Source organism: Mirounga leonina, unplaced genomic scaffold (assembly GCF_011800145.1).
Source record: "Mirounga leonina isolate KUSES-001 unplaced genomic scaffold, KU_Mleo_1.0 Mir_152, whole genome shotgun sequence".
In the NCBI taxonomy this organism is placed as follows: Eukaryota; Metazoa; Chordata; class Mammalia; order Carnivora; family Phocidae; genus Mirounga; species Mirounga leonina.
This window is the reverse complement of record NW_023270380.1, coordinates 17,303,436-17,324,251: the sequence shown is the minus strand read 5'-3', so window position 1 is coordinate 17,324,251 and position 20,816 is coordinate 17,303,436.

Below are 20,816 nucleotides of genomic sequence, written 5' to 3'. Positions count from 1 at the left end.
GAATCGTATATCAAATAGCCAAATCATATCTCATCATTAGTGAAATAGTAACCATAACAATTTCCAACCTTCCTCACTGAAAAATTTTCAATAATCTAGGGGTTCCTAGGTGGCTCAGTTGGTTTAAAACGACTGCCTTCGGCCCAGGGTCCTGGGATCGAGCCCCACATCGGGCTCCCAGCTCGGCCGGAAGCCTGCTTCTCCTTCTCCCATTCCCCCTGCTTGTGTTCCCTCTCTCACTGTCGCTTTCTCTTTCTCTCTCTGTCAATTAAATAAATAAATAAAATCTTAAAAAAAAAAAAATTTCAATAATCTAGGAATGCTACATGCAATAGACATTTCCTACTGACTTAAAATACATATTAGCATAGGAAAAAGAGTCAACTTTTTTTTTTTTTTTTTAAAGATTTATTTATTTGACAGAGACACAGGGAGAGGGAACACAAGCAGGGGGAGTGGGAGAGGGAGAAGTAGGCTTCCCACTGAGCAGGAAGCCCAAAGCGGGACTCGATCCCAGGACTCCGGGATCATGACCTGAGCTGAAGGCAGACGCTTAAGGACTGAGCCACCCAGGCGCCCCCAGAGAACTTATATATTAAGGAATTCCATAGAACTTTGTTTTAATCTGTATACTGCAAAGCTGTTTTCTCTTTTTAATTCCTCCTAACCAGATCTTTGCACATTCATATTTAAAATCAGAAACAAAATAAAGCTATTGGTATATTTATAAAATCCTTATGATAATTTTAAATCTTTACAATGAGCTTACATTACTTTTAAAATCAGAATATACAGTAAAGGTTTTTTTGAGAAAGGATTTCAGTGAACAAGTTCGACAAAAATATTTTGAAAAATATGAATATTGTAGGATTTTCCTATTTAAAAGAGTATGATGCTGGCATAGAAATATATTGACTTTTAAATTTTTTATTGGCTTACAGCAACAGTGACTTATTTTTATTCATATTTTGTTGTTTGGGAATGGGGCCTTCGCTAGGTGGCTCCTCTTCTGCCCTTGGTAGAGGCGGGGGTGGTGAGCATTACTAGCTTCCGTGGGCAGTAGGGCTGGACTTCAACTTTCCGGAAAGTTCACATGTTGGACTGCTCAGCACTCCTCTGTGCTTCTGTCTTCTTCCGTTACTGTTGTCTTGATTGATTGCCAGCATCTAGCTAGAGCTTCTGTTCTGCAGGGCAGCTTGGTTTTCAGTAATAATAATATTTTAAACCATTAGTGCACATATTGTTTATTTTATAAGTGGTGAGAACATCATTAAGTAGGAGGAAAGCTAAGAGCTCAGCAATGTGAAGAGATTCGAGTTAGGGTTCAGATATTGCAGTTCCCCTCTCCTCTTGTTAAGTACAATTTGGTGGCTTTCAGTTTCTCAAATGACTAACTTTTCCTTCAGTATGTCTCTGTTTTATTTGTGTGGGACTTTAATAATGGTCTATCAGATGAATTTTGTTTAATAGGTTAGATAGCAGGATTTAAACTCTCAATAGGAAATTCCTACTCAGGGACTGAAATTTAGGTTTCTAGGCCTTTTAATAGGCCTTTTAAAATTTTGTGTATCAAAGATCAGTGCCTTCTCTGGATGGCACTAGGGTTTACTTACTAAATGTACTGGTTTAGGGCTCACTTCTTGTTCTGTCTAAAAGATTCCCAGGTCTTGGGATTTATTTAAAGAATATTATATTCAAGTAATTCTTTTGGATGAAGGGAAGAATATGTGACCCCAAAATATGTCACTTTAGCACATGTATTATTTTGAGCTGACAGCCATCAAGATCTAGCAGCCTCAAGAAAATCTTTTTACCAGACATGTATCATATGATCTCACTGATATGAGGAATTCTTAATCGCAGGAATCAAACTGAGGGTTGTTGGAGTGGGGGGTGGGGTGGGAGGGATGGGGTGACTGGGTAATAGACACTGGGGAGGGTATGTGCTCTGGTAAGTGCTGTGAATTGTGCAAGACTGTTGAATCTCAGATCTGTACCTCTGAAACAAATAATGCAATATATGTTAAGAAAAAAAAAAAAGAAGAAGAAGGTAGCGGGAGGGGAAGAATGAAGGCGGGGGAATGGGAGGGGTAGACGAACCATGAGAGACGATGGACTCTGAAAAACAAACAGGGTTCTAGAGGGGAGGGGGGTGGGAGGATGGGTTAGCCTGGTGGTGGGTATTGAGGAGGGCACGTTCTGCATGGAGCACTGGGTGTTGTGCACAAACAATGAATCATGGAACACTTCATCTAAAACTAATGATGTAATGTATGGGGATTAACATAAGAATAAAAAAAATAAAAAAAAAAAAATCTTTTTACCTCTCCCTAAACTACCTAAAATAACTGAGATGGGGGTGGGGGCTGGCTCTGAGAGTGCTATTCCCAGAGATAACGTTTATTTGAATGACCTGCTGTATGGCAGGGCAAACATCTGATCACCAGACATCTGCTCTTCGTAGTGTCCTGTGAATTACCCTCATCCCTCCTGCCCTTTGAAGCCCAGGCCTCCACACATTCCTTAGCTCAGGATGACACACAAGCCTCGACTGCACCTCCTGCTCTTGGGTTTCATAGTTTTATGGGGCTCCTATATGTACAAAATTAAGTTTGTTTTTCTTCTGTTCATCTGTCTTATGCCAATTAAATTATTAGACAAGCCAAAGAACCTAGAAGAGTAGAAAAAAAAAATTTTCCTCCCCTGCGTGGACTTCCCAGAAATTTAATTTGGTAAGATTAAGCTATGGCAAAAACTGAGATGATATATTTTAGAAAATACAGGAAAACTTTAAAAAGCCTATACCAGTTGTTTTTGTACTTTTATAATGTTGTTTATGATACAGAGGAGATAAGCAGAATTAAGCTTTTTGAAAAACTTTTCCAAATTAATTTACATTGCAGTTTCTAAAATTATCCTGTCCACTGATTAATCTTAATACAGGCATACTTGTGTCCTACTGTGCTTTGTCCTATTGTACCTCATCGACTGCATTTTTTACACATTGAAGGTTTGCGGCAACCCTTTGTTGAACAAGACTATTGGCACCATTTTTCCAATAGCATCTGCTCACTCTATGTCTCATTTTGGTAATTCTTACAATATTTCAAACTTTGTCATTGTTGTTATATTTGTTACAGTGATTCTGTGACCAGTGATTATAAATCACTGAAAGCTCATATGATGGCCAGAATTTTTTAGCAATAGGGATTTTTAATATTAAGGTATGTAAATTCTTTTAGACATAATGCTATTGCAAACTTAGACTACAGTATAAACTACAGTATCATATAAACATAACTTTTATATGTAGTGGGAAACCAAAACATTCATTTGACTCCCTTTATTGCGATACTCACTTTATTGTGGTCTGGAAGTGAATTGTTAATATCTTTGAGATCTGCCTGTGTTTTCTTAAATAAAAAAAACCCCAGAAAACATACAGTATTTAAAATTCATGAAGACAAAAATTAACAAAATCTCTTAAGAACAGGTAGTCATACCTGTTAAAAAAATTGAACTCATAGTTAAAAACCATCCAACAAGAAAACTTCCAATCTAGGGGCGCCTGGGTGGCTCGGTCGTTGAACGTCTGCCTTCGGCTCGGGTCGTGATCCCAGGGTCCTGGGGTCGAGCCCCGCATCGGGCTCCCTGCTCTGCGGGAAGCCTGCTTCTCCCTCTCTCACTCCCCCTGCTTGTGTTCCCTCTCTCGCTGTGTCTCTCTCTGTCAAATAAATAATAAAATCTTTAAAAAAAAAAAAAAAAAAAAAAACTTCCAATCTAGATTTTTTTTCCAGTGGCAAATATCTAACAAATATTTAAAGATGAAATAGCACTCATTCTCCATAGTCTCTTCCAGAGATTAGAAGAGGAGGAAACACTCTCAACTCATTTAGTGAGACTAGCATTTTCCTAATGTATTACAAGGTATTATAAGAAAAGTAAGGGGCGGCTGGCTGGCTCAGTAGAGCATGGAACTCTTCATCTCCAGGTCATAAGTTCAAGCCTCATGTTGGGCATGTAGCCTACTTGAAAAGCAAAATACAGGCCCAAATTCCTCACGAACAAAGATATAGAGGTTCTCAATAAAATTAGTAATTTAAATCCACAGCCACTTTGCAAAGCAGTTTGGCAGTTTCTTATATGGTTAAACATACATTTATCATATGACCCTGGAATTCCCCCTCCAGAAATATGAAAACTTTGGTCACATATGTATCAGTATGCAAATGCTTATAGTAGCTTTATTCACAATCACCAGTAGCTGGAATCAAGCCAGATCTCCTTTAACCAGTTATGGATAAGCATCCATGCAATGGCATAGCACTGACTGATAAAGAATGAAGTATCAGTTCATAGAATAGTAATGAATCTTCAGCATGTTTGAGTGAGAGGATCCACACTCAGACAGCTACCTGTTGTATGACACTGTGGGATAGGAGGAGCCCTAGGGAAGGGGCTGACTAAAGGGGAGTCGGGACATTCTGGCAGTGATGGAGCTCTTCTCTGAGAGGTTGTGATGGTCAGTACATGACCCTGTGCATTTGTCAGAACTCAACAGAGTAAAAATCACACGTTAGGTGAATAAACCATGCTGACACCGCTGCTGCCCAAGGGCACAGTGTCCAAGATGAGCAGGAGCTCCGGGGCAGAGGTTGGGGAGGGCGCAAGTGGAGGGGAGGGGACGGGGTGGCCCCACCTGACCCTGCTCAGGGCCTGCTTCTCTCCGCAGCTCACGGTGGGCGAGGACCGTGCTGTGCTCCTGGGCGACAAGGACTCCAGCGGGTGCAAGGCCAGCTTCACCAGCGACAGGGCCCTGGATGGCAGGGCACGTCTGGCAGCAGGTAGGGGCAGCCAGCCTGGGGTTGAAGCGGGGTGGGACGGTGCGGCAGGTGGAGGTGAGGCCCAGCTCCTCCATAGGGAGGCTCTAAAGAAAATTTCCTGCAACATTCTAAAAATAGATCAAGCAGGACTTGAAGAGAATTTGGATGCAACCCATAGGCATGGTGAGGGGTGTGGAGAAGAAAGGAGCTAACCTGAGTAACTGGAAAACTCTAACTGGCTGTTGTGTGGCTAAAGACCATGCACTCTGCACATACACTGTGATCTAGTAGTTAGATTCGTTTTTCACAGAGCTGTGCCTAGCATTTCTGGAACCATGTGTACGCGTAGTGGGCTTGATCAAGTCCGGAAGTACACTATAACAGTGAGACACTGGGCTCTCTGAGCGAGTAAGTGGTTACAGAGGGGGAGGCTGGAACCCACCCCGTGACACTGGGTCGATGTGGAGGCTTCTACATGAATGTCTCATGTACATGTAATGTACAGGGTCTCAGGTACAAAACCAATAGAGACGCATACGGATATGCAGGGCAGCAGGTTAGTATATATACATGCTAATATACGTGCTATATGTATCGCATGTTTGGTATATTTATATATGTCTCCCAGAAACTGTTGTAATGAGCAAAACCAATGGAATAGATCCCAATTTCCAATAGATAAATCAGGCTTCTATGGAGAATCTGTAGATTGCAGGACTGGACAGAGAATACAAAATTAAACCTGGAGTATCTTACGGTTCCTGAAAATAAGGAAGTGATCGGAAGTAACTAAATTAAAGGATGTCATCATATCAAAGGACATTGAAGCCAGTCTTAAAGGGCTCCCGATGGCCAAACCTGGAACAGTCGTATTATTGACTACACCCCTTTCTGCATACCGGAGAGGACACCGTGGTGAAGGCTAGTTACTATTCAGCCCAAACATATAAACACGTAACAACCTCTCTATAGAGATAATACTTGGAAAAAACTATCAGGTCATTGGTCGTTCCATGAACTATGTCATCTAATCTTCAACAATTGTATTTCAGAAGTCTCACAATTTATGCATAAGAGAACAAAGATATGGCAAAGTTTAGAAATTTGCTTGTCACTTGCTTGACATGGTGGAGCAAAAATTCAGAGTTTAGATTGCATCTTTTCTTAAAGTGTGCTTTCAACTTATAAATTCCAAGATAGTCTTACTTGTCTTATATGTGGAGTGAAAGTAGCTTCGGTATTTTGCTTACCAGAGCATTCATTTAATCCATTATATTCTTCATAATCATTCAGAGGGAAACATAGCCTGTCAACAAAGAAATTCGTATGACAAGGTTAAAACAAATGTAATATCAGCAATGGAAATAAAGTACTGGAATTAAGTATTCACTGTTGCTATAATGAATATTCATTCAACAAATATTTATCATGCATTCATGTACTTACCACTGTTCTAGGAAATAGGACATAGGAATTTTAAAAAGAGAAATTTCTGCCTTCTCGAAGCTTACATTGTAGTTGTCATATATGGGAAAGAAACAAACACCAGTTAAATAATGTACCAGATAAGATTATGGTGATGAATTTTGTCTAAGAGTTGGATGTAACTTCTTTATAGGACTAAAGGTTTTTCATAGTGCAAAAGCATTAATTCTTGAAAGCTTTTTGGGTATTTTGTTGGGTATGGTATAGACTAGCTACCTCTCTGAACTTAATCTAAAGAGACTTTACATTGATACAGGTTTGGAAAATATGCTTACTTTCATCTAAATCTGTGTTGTCCAAAAGATCATCCCTACAAAATTCTGTTTTGTGAAAACAGGTTGCTATCTGTTACTAAATAAGGGGAACATGTCCACATATAAGACAAATACGACAAATACTCCATCATTTAAAATGCAGTGGAATTGATATATAACAGGAAATATATACGGTGTGTTGGAATATTGTATGTACTGTCACCCGCTTTCCATTAAGGGCAATCTGTGTTTGTTTTGAAGAGTTTCTTACAAGGACTTGACACATGATTTGGAAAACAGGATGGTGACTGATGGTAGGTCTTCAGAAGAAGATGAACATGACTATTCTGCACTGAAACAAGGGCAGTATTTGAGACTCAGGGGTGGGGAGGACCCGGTAGAGGGTGTGGGGATAGATTACTGCTTGAGCTAGTGGCTATAGGATGGCCTAAGTGGACAGTAAGAAAAGTGAAGCCTACTGCTTAATTTGAACTCACTGGTATTACTGGAAATGGGCACATATTTAATAAACTTTGATGACATCAGTGCAATGCATGGCAATGATATGCATTGAAACAAGAGGAGATCATGTATCTCAACAAACTGGTAAGAAAGAAACTTTTTTTTTTTTTTTTTTTAATTTTATTATTTGACAGACACAGCGAGAGAGGGAACACAAGCAGGGGGAGTGGGAGAGGGAGAAGAAGGCTTCCCGCTGAGCAGGGAGCCCAATGCGGGACTCCATCCCAGGACCCCGGGATCATGACCTGAGCCGAAGGCAGACTCTTAATGACTGAGCCACCCAGGCGCCCAAACACTATGTATCTTTTAAAGTCTAATTTATCATGGTTAAGGAAACAGGCACTTTAAATATCTGGCTCTTCTCTTAGCTTTATTTTTTAACAACAAAGATGTATTTAATTTTTCTCTCCATTATTTACCTTATGTGATTTTTCAAAAGAGACTTCTATAGGGAAAATATATTTATTAAAAATTTTTTTTTTTTAATTAAAAAAAAAAATAGAGAGTGCACGTGAGTGGGAGGGAGGGGCAAAGGGGAGGGAGAGAATCTCAAGCAGGCTCCATGCTCAGCACCCAGCCCAACACGGGGCTCAATCTCATGACCCTGAGATCATGACCTAAGCCAAAACCAAGAGTTGAACACTTAACTGAGCCACCCAGACGCCCCTGGAAAAAAGATCTAAATCCCCATACATTCAGTTCTCTGTATGAAATAAATACCTCTCGTCATTGACTGTTTTTTCTTGGGAAATGTTTCTTATATTGATCCATATATACCATATCACTTAAATTTGCCTGGAGTGAGATTCTCCAGAACAGATGAGTACAGCAATAATGACATACATTGTTCTGTACTTATATAAAGATATCTTTTCTTCTAGATTCTCTTAATAGTCTAAGATCAGTAAGAGTGGTTCCTGGATCCAACACATGTCATTCATCATTTCAAAACTTACTAAAGCATCATTCAGCTTTATCCTATGCCGAAGATGCCCCTTACTGGAGATTAATACAGTAGCCTTCTTTTTTCCAGCTATTCTGACATCACAGAAGACATCATTGTGGTAAATTTGAAATGTAGTCTTCATGAAGATGAATTGGAAAGTAAAGTTTTAAATGTAATAATATGTTTAGAGTTTGTTTTAATCTCTGTCTAGAAGATAATTAGACAAGGGACACCTGGGTGGCTCATTCGGTGAAGCGTCCGCCTTCAGCTCAGGTCATGATCTCAGGGTCCTGGGATTGAGCCCCGCATGGGGCTCCCTGCTCAGTGAGGAGTCTGCTTCTCCCTCTGCCTCTGTCTTCTCCCCTGCTCATGCTCTCTCTCTCTCAAATAAACAAATAAATAAATAAAATCTTTACCAAAAAAATAACTAGACATTGTTCTTGTCTGTCTTTAAAAATATCCATGACTTTACCATAGAACTCAATATAAATATGCTGAATTTTTATATAAGGTAAAAGCTTCTCATTTTTTATGGTTGATCCTGATATTTTCATGAATGTGTTTCTTTAAACATCTGTGGTTTATGATTTTTTTAAAAGATTTTATTTATTTATTTTGACAGAGACATAGCGAGAGAGGGAACACAAGCAGGGGGAATGGGAGAGGGATCCACCAGATGAGCTAAAACAAATACATATGTTTAACACCTGTCATGACTTGGGAACAGGTAATGGTTTGTAACTCACATGTTTTATCAGCCTCTTCAGTACTCCAGTAAAACTGAGCATATGAGTCATCCAGTTAAAATTTTATTTTTGCTTATGTTTTTCTGCACAGAGTGATGGTAGTAGCAGGGGTTTGTTAAACTGTAGGAGGTAGTGGTTCCCAAATTGGACATCTCAAATCTTCCAGGAAAAGCAGATACCACTCAGAAGATTCTGAGAATCTACTTATGTTTTCCTCTCATTTCTTTGTCCCCACAGTGGGAAGTGTTCCCAGATATAAGTGGTTATAAAACTGTTGGTTCAAAGATATTCAGAACTGAACTAGCAATTTCATAATAATCGTAGGATTTTAAACTAGCATTATTCAGAAACATCACTAATTTCAGCCACCTTATAAATGCTCTGAAGAATTTCATCACTTGTCTAAAGAGCAGAATCTTCGCTAGTGACAGTTAAATGATGAAACAGATACTGAGGATTCAGTGTGGAAGGAAAAAAACCTTAGGTGTGAGACTGATCTAAGGGGGCATTTCCCTTCGTGTGAGGATGTGTACTCAGTAAAGAGTCAGGTGAGTTACAGTGGGGATAGAGGCAAAAGGAAAGCAAAGTAAAGACAAACTGGCAATAACGGTAAGATAGAAACTGCAAGTGGTTTCGTAGTACTAAGTAAGTAGGAAATGTACCTAACTTCACTTGTGGGAGGGACTGTTGAATTTCTGAAAGAAGCAAGTGAGAAGGAAATGAATGTGCATAAGGAGTGCAGAGCCAGAGTAGACTCATCGGGGCTTAAAAATAGTGACTGGGCAAGGTGATACTGTTTTTCCTATTGTATTACTTCTCTAAGGGAGTGGTATCCAACTTTGTTTTGTTTTCCAAGCTTGCCTTATAAGGCTTCACATCATCATTTAAAAAATGTTTCTTCTGGGCGCCTGGGTGGCTCAGTTGGTTAAGCGACTGCCTTCGGCTCAGGTCATCCTGGAGTCCCTGGATCGAGTCCCGCATCGGGCCCCCTGCTCGGCAGGGAGCCTGCTTCTGCCTCTGACCCTCCCCCCTCTCATGTGCTCTCTCTCTCTCATTCTCTCTGTCTCAAATAAATAAATAAATAAATAAATCTTTAAAAAAAAAAAGTTTCTTCTTTAGTGATTCAATCAGGTAAGAGAGACACAGCCTTGTCACCAAGTGCTTTCCTGGGCAACTCTTCATTCAGACTGTACACCTGTGGGGTTCTCTACTTAGGAATCTGATGCTGCGGTCTGATTATTAACGAGATTTTATCTAGACCTTTTTAATAGGATTCTAATTGTAAGCTTTATTTACCCTTTAATGCTCTGTGTAGTCATTACAAGGAACCTTTGATTTTCCTCTGTCGTGTGCATATCCGAGTGTTCTGAAACAAGGATCAAATGTGGAACATTATTTAAATGTGTTCTCTTGTGAGTTAATTCACAGGCGTTAGGAATAAGGTAGAAGCAGAGGTGCTCCTCAGTGAAGAGGAAAAACTTTTACATTAACAAGATGAATACATTGTTAACATTTCTGCCCCACAAACAAATGGTGGAAATGCAATGGGATTTTCAAATGTTAAATAAAACATCTGTGTTCAGACCATTGCTTCAGACCTAAAGGAAATTGTTACCATGGAAATATAAGGTGATATTAAAAGAATGCAACTGTTCAGCCAAATGGCCCAAAGAATAACCATCATCGCTGTTTTCCTTTAAAGTTCTCCAAACTTAATGCTTTATGGAGAGTGGCATATTCCATATTGTCCCACAGCTTGCCCGTTGGTGTAGTGTTCATCTGTCCTCCACGCATGGAGGAGTGGATGTACAGTTGGTGTGTCTCTAGTTTCCATCAGTACAGATCCCGGAGAGTCATGGTTGAGCCCTCCATTTTCCACAGCCTTGGGCATGCCAGTCATCATCACGTCCTGCGACTTCTGCCTCCTGAATAGGTCTCAGGTTTCTCTCTGTTCACGCCCACTGCACATGTCCAGGCTGCAGTGATCTCTCACCTGAAACACTGGATCTCCACAGCTTGGCCCTTAGGATGATGGCCATCAGTGCACGGTGACACGTGTGAGCCCACTTAACCAAATGCACCAAATGCTCACTGCAGTTCTGTTCACTTGGTAAGGGAGGTGTGTTTGTGTATTAGTACCTTAGGGCTTCGGTAACAAATGATGATGCAGTTAGTACCTTGAAGGGTCATAGGTGTGTCTTCTCATTGTGGTGGATGTCACAAGTCTGAAACGACGGTGTCAGCAGGACCACACTTCCTTGTTGCCTCTTCCAGCCCCTCGTGGGGGTGGGTGTTCTTGGCTCGTGGCAGCATCCCACCAGTCTCTGTCTCTGTCTTCACATGGCTTTCTCTCATTCTCTTCTCTACAAGAAAACTTGACATTGATCTTAGTGAACACCCTAAACTAGGATATTCTGATCTTGAGATCCTTAGCTTAATTACATCTGTAAAAACCATTTTTTCTAACAAGATCACAATGAAAGTTTCCAGGGGTCAGTAACGTTTTCATAGGTCCAACAGCTAATCAAGTGGTGATAACTTATCTTTGTATTCAGGTTTGACAATCTAACATTGAGTGGTTGAAATACCTCTTATGCTTGGGTTTAAACCCCTCTCAAACTTAAGTCTTGCATTTAAATTCATTAGTACCACGAAGAACTCAGAATTTAAGTGTTCAGAATAGTCAGAGAAACAAATAACAACAAAGAAAGTATATCACCATTGCTCTCATAGGAAGAAAAACAGGAGGATGGGAGGCCTTTATAAATTTTGGGCACCATCCAAGATGGTGGAAGTAAGGGCATGGATAGTTGGATGAGTAGATGCACAGAGGTGAGCGGGCTGATGACTAAAAGAAACCCATCTTTTTTCATTTGTTCTCTGACTTTGTCCTTCCGCTAAAACTCTTCCAAATGCCTACCTAAGTATTTTTTTAAATTAATTTTGGGAAGGCACAAATCTGTTACGAGGAAGAGCTATTCACTAGAGATTAATCCTGGTCATCAGAAATCACCTATAGATTTTCTTGCTGAAAGCGTAATGCTAGGCCTAGATTGATACCACTTTCCCATTTTGCCCTGTTTTTCTCTCCCCAAATATCTTCTTAAGGATTTTTTCCTTCATGTATACATTTCCATTAATTACATTAATTACCTGTTTATCTACTTCACTCTGACCTATTTCTTACTAAAGAATTACATGGAAAACTGGATTTTACCAAATTTCTTTGTTTCTAAATGTTATAGGTTGGGATTTTCTTATTCTTTATAGTATAAGGGGCGCCTGGCTGGCTCAGTTGGTTAGGCATCTGCCTTCGGCTCAGGTCATGATCTCAGGGTCCTGGGGTAGAGCCCCGCATCGGGCTCCCTGCTCAGCAGGAAGCCTGTTTCTCCCTCTCCCACTCCCCCTGCTCGTGTTCCCTCTCTCGCTGTGTCTCTCTCTGTCAAATAAATAAATAAAATCTTTAAAAAAAATAAAATATAATACATAAAACTAACTTGAAATACACAATGTGAAATCACATTCTTTAAGACAGAGTAAGAAGACACATAGATTAGTGAAATATGGGTAAACAGCTCTTCGTGTGGAGAATGTTTCGGTGCCGTACTGGTCATTCAGATGTTTAACATTTTAATCTACTTTTTGTTGGGTGGAAATAATGTATAGACTGACAATTGTGAAAGCAACAAAATATATAAATTGTATTCAAGGATGTAAGAAAATAAATTTGAACATACCTTTTTTTTTCTCCTAATTTTATATATTTCCCAGTTACAGACATTTAGGCAGTGCTTTATAGAATCAGGGCTAAAGCTTAGCTTAGGGACTGTGCTTGCTCATTACAGAGAGCTAATATACTTTCCCAAAAAAGTACAGATTCTGCTTTTTGCTGTGCGTGATCAGCAGTTTTTTTAAAAAAACTTTGATATAAATTTTTTTAGTGGTAACGTGTAGAAAAACTCAATTTAATTTTGGTTCATAGGGTGACTTTGCAGTTCTTGTAGGAGAGAGGGTAGAAAAGTAAGAAGTGTCACATCAGAGCCCATCAGTAATTCAGTACTGAAGCACAGGGTTTAGAGTATTTGTCAGTAAGTGTGGACAGATGTCTAGGTATTTGTTTTTTTGTTAAACCGAACAAGCTATTTCTCTTTCCATTAGTTTCCTCACCAAAGATTACTCTTTATATACTGTATTATTTCCCAGAGTTTTGATAGTCTCCTTGCAGCCTCATTTTTAAGTCCTCTTTTCTCTGGGATGCAATGTAATGGCAAATTTTAAAAATTAAACATTTAATAAAATTAAGATCATGGTATATTTTTGGATCATGGGCTATAAATACCTTTCATTAATGATGATTAGGTAATTACTGAATGGGAGAAGATATTTGAAAATGACATATACAGGGGTGCCTGGGTGGCTCAGTCAGTTAAGCATCTGCCCGTGGCTCAGATCATGATCCCAGGGTTCTGGGATCGGTCCCACGTTGAGCTCCTTGCTGAGTGGGGAGCCTGCTTCTCCCTCTCCCTCTCTCTCCTGGCTTGTGCTCTCTCTCTCTCTGTCAAATAAATAAATAAAATCTTAAAAAAAAAAAAAAAAGCAATAGCATGGAGGACTGTAGGGGAAGGGAGGGAAATCTGAAGGGGGAGAAATCAGAGAGGGAGATGAACCATGAGAGACTGTGGACCCCGGGAAACAAGCTGAGGGTTTCAGAAGGGAGGGGCTGGGGGTGATGGGTATTGCAGAGGGCACATGTTGTGATGAGCACTGGGTATTATATGTAACTAATGAATCACTGAACACTACATCCAAACCTAATGATGTACTATACAGTGGCTAACTGAACATAATTTTTAAAAAATGGTGTAAAGGAGAGAGTACTGGTATCTTGACATCAGATAAACTTGATGGCTTTTTACCATATCACCTAAAAAAAAAAAAAAGAAAATGACATATCCCATAAAGATTAGTATCCAAAATATATACAGAACTTACACAACTCAACACCCAAAAAACAAATAATCCAATTAAAAATGGGCAGAAGATGTGAATAGACATTTCTCCAAAGAAGACATCCAGATGGCCAACAGACATATGAAAAGATGCTCAATGTTACTCATCATCAGGGAATTACAAATCAAAACTACAAGGAGATATCACCTCACACCAGTCAGAATGGCTAAAATCAAAAACACAAGAAACAACAGATGTTGGTGAGCATACAGAGAAATAGGAACCCTCACGCACTATTGGTGGGAATGTAAACTGGTGCGGCCACTGTGGAAAACAGTATGGAGGTTCCTCAGAAAGTTAAAAATAGAACTACACTATGATCTAGTAATCACACTATTGGGTATCTACCCCCCAAATTAAAAAACACTAGTTCAAAGGATACAAGCATCCCTGTGTCGATAGCAGCATTATGAACAAGAGCCAAATTATGGAAGCAGCCCAAGTGTCCATTGATAGATGAATGGATAAAGAAGGTGTGGTGTGTGTGTATATATATTTCTATATATATACACACACACACAATGAAATTTACTCAGCCATAAGAAAGAATAAAATCTTACCATTTGCAACAACATGGATGGAACTAGAGAGTATTATGCTAAGCAAAATAAGTAAGTCAGAGAAAGACAAATACCATATGATTTCAGTCGTATCTGGAATTTAAGAAACAAAATAAGTGAGCAAAGGGAAAAAAAAAAGGAGAGAGAAACTAAGAAACAGACCCTTAACAACAGAAAACACAGAAGGGAGGTGGGTGGGAGATGGATTAAACAGGTGCTGGGGATGAAGGAGTGCACTTGTCCTGATGAGCACGGAGTGACGTATGGAAGTGTTGGATCACTATATTGTACATCTGACACTAATATTACACCATATGTTAACTAACTGGAATTAAAAATTTAATTAAAAAATGATCAGGTAATGGATTCTTATTTTGAAGCTGTGCTCTCAAAATAATTCATAGGGACTGGTTTTAGTAACGAGCATTGATCCAGTTCTAGGGTGGATAAGCTGCAGGAGTGTTATGTAGGAAGCTAGTAGATCCTGCGAGGTGACGATCTCCACAGAGCCTGATTGCGTCACGTGTATTTATTCAGTGGATTTTAATGGTTTATCAAAATGTCCAATTTCTACATTATAATTTTGCATTTTATAGAAAAAAATACTGTGGAAAAGCTTATGGACTGTCATTGATTTAAGAAGTAGATTTTTTTCTGAAGAAGTCTTTCAGGTTTGGAACATGGATGACTACGTTTGTTAATACATGAAGTGTAGTCAAAAAGGGCAGTGTTTTGGTGTTTGTGTGAGGGGTGTGAACGAATCTTCAGGAGACAGCGTAGAGACCATGTCAGAAACTGGGAGCAGAGAGCAGTCTAAAACAGGGAGACAGACGTGTTGAGGTCCATCACAGGTATACGTACGGAGAAGATATTTTGGGGTAATCTGGCATTGTGATACTGCTGAGGTCAAAAACCTGGTGATTTACTCATTTCCTGCTTGCCTTGAGTTGTGCCTATCTTCAGGTTGCACGTGCTAGGGAGGAACTGCTGGCTCCATAAATTTAGCCGTGGTTCTCTACTCATGAGTTAGCGTGGCTCCGACCCGTGAAGAATGGACTCAGGGACCAGAGAAACAGTTGATAAAAGTCATACTGTAGATTTTGAAATTCAGTATTCATGGAGTTAGTAAATATATTTAGTTTTACTTGTTTGAACCTTGTTGACGCTTTCTTCTGTTTCTTTTATTTAATGCACCTATATGTTATCTTTAAAGCTTTAACACGTCAGACCCATTTCTTACTTATGTGTGATTGTACCCCTTAGTGTGGTATCTTGTTTGTTCCAACATTGAACACAGTTTTACTTAAATAAGAATGGACGGTGTGGGTGTTGGGGATTCTGCGATGCTGTCTTGCAGCTGGAAAATAAATAAGAGGAGGGTGCACTGAAGGGGAATAGTCAGTAATACTGTGACAGTCTGTATGGACTTCCTGTGCTGACCACTTTGTAATGTATACAAACGTTGAGTCACCATGTATGCACCTGAAAGCAATACAGTACAACCAATACACTTTTTTTTTTTAAGATTTTTATTTATTTATTTATTTGAGAGAGAGAATGAGATAGAGAGAGCATGAGAGGGGGGAGGGCCAGAGGGAGAAGCAGACTCCCCGCCGAGCAGGGAGTCCGATGCGGGACTCAATCCTGGGACTCCAGGATCATGACCTGAGCCAAAGGCAGTCGCTTAACCAACTGAGCCACCCAGGTGCCCCAACCAATACATTCTTAATTCAATTAAAAAAGTTGACATGGATTCTGAACCTTATAAAAGAGAATTATCAAGTAGCGGTCTGCCAGTGTCAGAGCCTGCAAGCACGGGGTGGCTGCGCAGGACCTGTATCCCAGTCCCTGTTTTCACTCTCTTCTGTAGTCGTGCTTCCTGTGTTCCTGTAGTGAAGTCAGAGACCATGTGTTCATCCAACGTTCAGCATAGTTGATGGGCCACAAAGGGTCCTCCATGGCATGGTAGTCAAGTGATGTCTGTGTCAAAGTGGCCTAGACTTCACTAGATTGGCAAAGTCTAAAATTTATATAACTCATAAGTTACTGATCCTTTCCCTTTCGTAAACAACAGGCTTGGCCTCTGCATGAGCTGGTGTGGCCAGTGGGGGTGGGACAGACGGAGGGCACCTTTATGGAGAAAGGCTGAGCGCACTCTTGCAGCCGAGTCCTTGTCCTGAGAGAAGCTGTGTGCTGTCAGCCACTGTTGCTGACCTTCCGGATTCACCCGAAGGGCCCAGACGTCAGCAGAGCTCGTGAGCTTCAGGCCCGTGTGGAGAAACTGGGGCATGTACACCCTTCCACTTGTATGCTTACTGTTTTAAGAGGTGGCTGTTATTTTGTCATGGCTCTCGTTTGGGATGCATGTTTCGTTAATGGCAGTGGTCTTCTCTTGAATGGAAGGCCTCCGTGTTAGTGTTGAGTGGATTCTATGACACTCATGCCAACTGGATCTCAGTACCCAATGTCCATGTTATGGTTCCTATTAAAACTCATACTCACTTGTGTCTCAGAACCAGCCTGGTCACTGATCCAGAAGCACGGACGCTCTGTGATGTGTTTAGGAATCAGGGTTTCGCTAGTGGCCTGCCCCCTCATCTGTTGTCTCCCGTGTAAGTTGCTGCTAGAAGTGACACATGCTAGCCGTGTCCTGACCCCGCGGGCAATCCTCAGAACTGATCAGGACTGGGTAGGCAGCGTTAGGAATGAGTCTGGCGATTTCTGTCTTCCCATATTCTGGTAGAGGTGGCAAGGAAGTCACCTTCAACTTGTGAGCACTGTATGTACTTAATCCCAAAATGGAAATAAAAACCAAGAAGTTCATGTAGCTCGATTCTCACAGAAGTGCACGGAACTGGGGAAAAATGAGTGTTGGAATGAGTGCTCAAGTCAGAAAAGTAAACCACCATTCAGAACGTGAGTGCCTTGGAAGAGAACACATTTGTAGGAAATAAATAATTTGTGTTTGGGCGACACTAAATTGTACTCTTTGAATAATCATATTGTGTGGCCTGTCTAGATTATTCAACTATGAAATAGCAAAAATTAAAATAATGAGTAGACTTTGAGATTGATATACTGTTCGGCCTGTGACCCAGCCTACTTTATAAAGGTTGAATTTCACTGTCAATATCCAGGTACCATTTTGAAATAATTTTACCAGAGGATGTATTTCCAGGGTATCATCACCATGCGTGGTGAACCAGATCTAGAGCCAGTACTGTTGGATGGTGATAATTCTTATTAGGTGGTTATAGAGTGGAATTTATTTTGCTTTGTAAATTATGTTCACTTGATCTGATGGAAGTTGAGAAAGCCTCAGTAGAGTTAATACTACAGACTGTGTTTTGTAAATTGAAAACTAATAATACATTTAGGACTACCAAATTACTTTGAATTGAGGGACAATATGAGATTACACTTTTATCTAGAAGTTTAAGAACAGGTGAATATCCATGGGAAAAAATCATTACAACAGTCTAAAGTGGTTCTCAGGCACAGAATTAACTCAGTAATAGGGTACCAAGGCCAATGGTGAGTGCAATTTTTAAAGTGTTATTTAAAAAGGTGGAATTTTATTATCCTAGCCAAATACTTTTAAACTTATGGTCTATAGATCCCTGATACCTTTGTCAGCAGGTATCTTCATAGCAAAGGACAATAATGGATTACTAAATTGGGGGGTAAATCCCAGACAGCTAATTTTAATCTACTAGGATAATGCCATTTCGTTCTGAAAAGTTAGGATTTCATTGAATATGTGGTGTCAGGAATGTATTAATCCAGAAGTAGTATTTTGTAGAGGAAATGCCTTTATCCTAGAAATACAAGATGTGAGTATACTCAGACACCAAACAAATCTATCAGTAGCTATGAAGTGCAAGCCACCTTCCTGGGTGGTAGGGAGAGATGAAATAAAGAAAAAAATGCTGGAGTTTATAAACTTCTAGATAATTTGGTCTGGAGACTAAAGACACAAATATATGAAAAGCTAGATCTCAGTAAGAGAGCCCCCCAGGGTACTGTGCAGAGTAACTGTCCTGACATCACAAAAGGATGGCTCAGATTCTCACATACAAGGAAAAACACAGTCGTGTTACACTGAAGGAGAACGGTCTTTGGCACCAGCGTGAGAAGAGAGAATGGACAGCGTTACTGGATGTCCATTGTCTGTCTACATGGCTGCTGGAGTCACTCTGTTTTTAGTTCCTTAGCCTTTGATGAGAGATGGCTTTACAAGGGCATTTCACCATTCTGTATTACAAGGCATTCCTTTTCTTTAATAAAGCATTGTTCTATTCATATTTGTATTTAAGCAACTTAGGTATTCATGTAAATGAAATAATTTTATTTAAATTGTCATCTGGAAAGTAATCTGTTTCATGAGTATTAACAGGTGTCCTTGCCTATCCTCCTCACTGCAAAATGATATCTGTAAGAGAGAGAGAAAGAACTGGAAAGAGAACAGGTTTGGCTTCCTCCTGGAGATGCGTTTGCAGCTGGGAATTTTAAATGCCAGATAAGAATACCACAGAGAATGAAGTCAACACACACAAGAGAACAGATCTAAAAGAAGTATGAGGTTGGCCTGTCAAATGACAAAGAACAAAACTTCTCTCCTTTCTGTCAGGGTTGGGGGAAACGTCCCACGTTAGTCTCTGAGGGAGCAGAATCTGGATGGGAGGTAGCGCACCAAGGAGAGCTGAGAAGAGTATCCAAGGTGTCGAGGTGCTGAGCCTGCTGTAGGCCACAGTCTTGTTCATGGCGTCTTGACCACTTTGACCCTGTGTGATTCCTAGGTTCCCAGCCTACTGCCCAGTCCTGGCTGATCTCAAATTTCTACTTGGCTTGAAAGATATCTTATTATGAGGTTCTGCATTCTTCCCAAATAAGGTAAAAATGAAATACAGGTTTCCAAATAATGGGCCCATCCAAAGAAAGGGCTTGCTCTGAAAGCTGGTTATTTTCAGTGACTGTCTGTTTCACTCTGCCTGTGGAGTATAGCCTTGTGTGCCAGCCTGAATGCACAGCTCTGGGCTTGCTGTCTCACCTCCTGGAACAGAGCTAGACTGTCCACCTTCTCTCAGGGGGACAGAGTATCCACACTCTAATATTTCTGCTCCATGGACATTTGCCAGTGACAGTGATCAAAATGAAAGATTTCTCCTCACATCTTTGTATGTGCGTATTATGGTATTATTATTTCGAATGACAAGGGTCAGGCTGGTAGAATGGCCATCAAACCAATGTGGTGCTTTCTCTTTTAAAGGTAGGAGGCATTTTGGAACAAATAATAGTTTGTCCACAAATGAGATCAGGCAGTTCTCTTTTCTTACTTTTCTCCAACATGGTCAATTATTGCCCATAATGTAATTAATTCCCTAGAAGTTGTACCTGTTTGTGGGATTAACAAAGAACTTGACTTCAAGCAGCAAAGCAAATGTAAGCTGTTCCTCAGCATGGTGTCTCACCGAAAGAATGACATAGCAGTGTGGGCCTTATCATGTCCTTCAGAGTTAGTGCCTGTGGTGATTCACAGTGAACATTAATGACACGAACTTCGAGTGGAAACTTAAGGTGACTTCTGTGGACTGGCAAATCCACCAAGTCCTTCAGTGTCATTATTTTATTATGTTTAAATTTCCACAGCACATCCTTCCTCTGGGAGATAAAAAGGCTTTTACATAATAGCTATTAATTATTGTTTTTCTTTGAGCATCCCTCATTTGAAGATGGTTTATCTCTTGGTATCAAGCCTGCCTCATTTGTTCGTAAGTATAAATAAAAGATAAAGGCCTTCCCTCAGTCCCTTCTTTATTTTCTTTATTTTCTATTGTTTTGTCCCTTTTGTTCAGGTCTCTTGTTTGATTTATCTGTGCGGAGGCCATGTTTACGACCCATTTTATTTAGCTGTTTTCTTGTGCAGTATGTTTTCTATGAAGAGCACTTTACGAGTGTTGCATCAGTCACCTTGGCCTAATAAATGTTTTATTGAACAGAGTTCCAGCATTCATAATCCTACTTAGAAAATAGCACTTTGGAGATTAGGCATTAAAGGAGAGTTTCACCTCTATAATCTTTTGTTTTATATTTTGTTTTGCTTTTCTGCTTCTTCAATTGTAAATTCAGGTAAAGAATTTCTTTTCTTTGAGAAATGGTGGACGTATTTTTTAAAGTGAATCCAAGAGATTTAACTGTGAGACACACACAAATATGAGGGAGAGAAGAAGGGCGAGGGAGAGCAAGGGGGATCTGAAGACCATACTGAGGGTGCATATTTTCCAGACGACAGTTGTCATTGAGCCCCACCATCTTGCTGAGCGCTATGGGTGTGGACTGGCCAGGTGTATATATTCCTGCCCAAATCTATGCCGTCTTCACCAAGTCAAATAATTCCTCTTCCTAGGTTTTCTCATTCATAAATGGCGCCGTCACTCCCGTAGTATTCTTGTGAGTAAAAGTTGATAGAA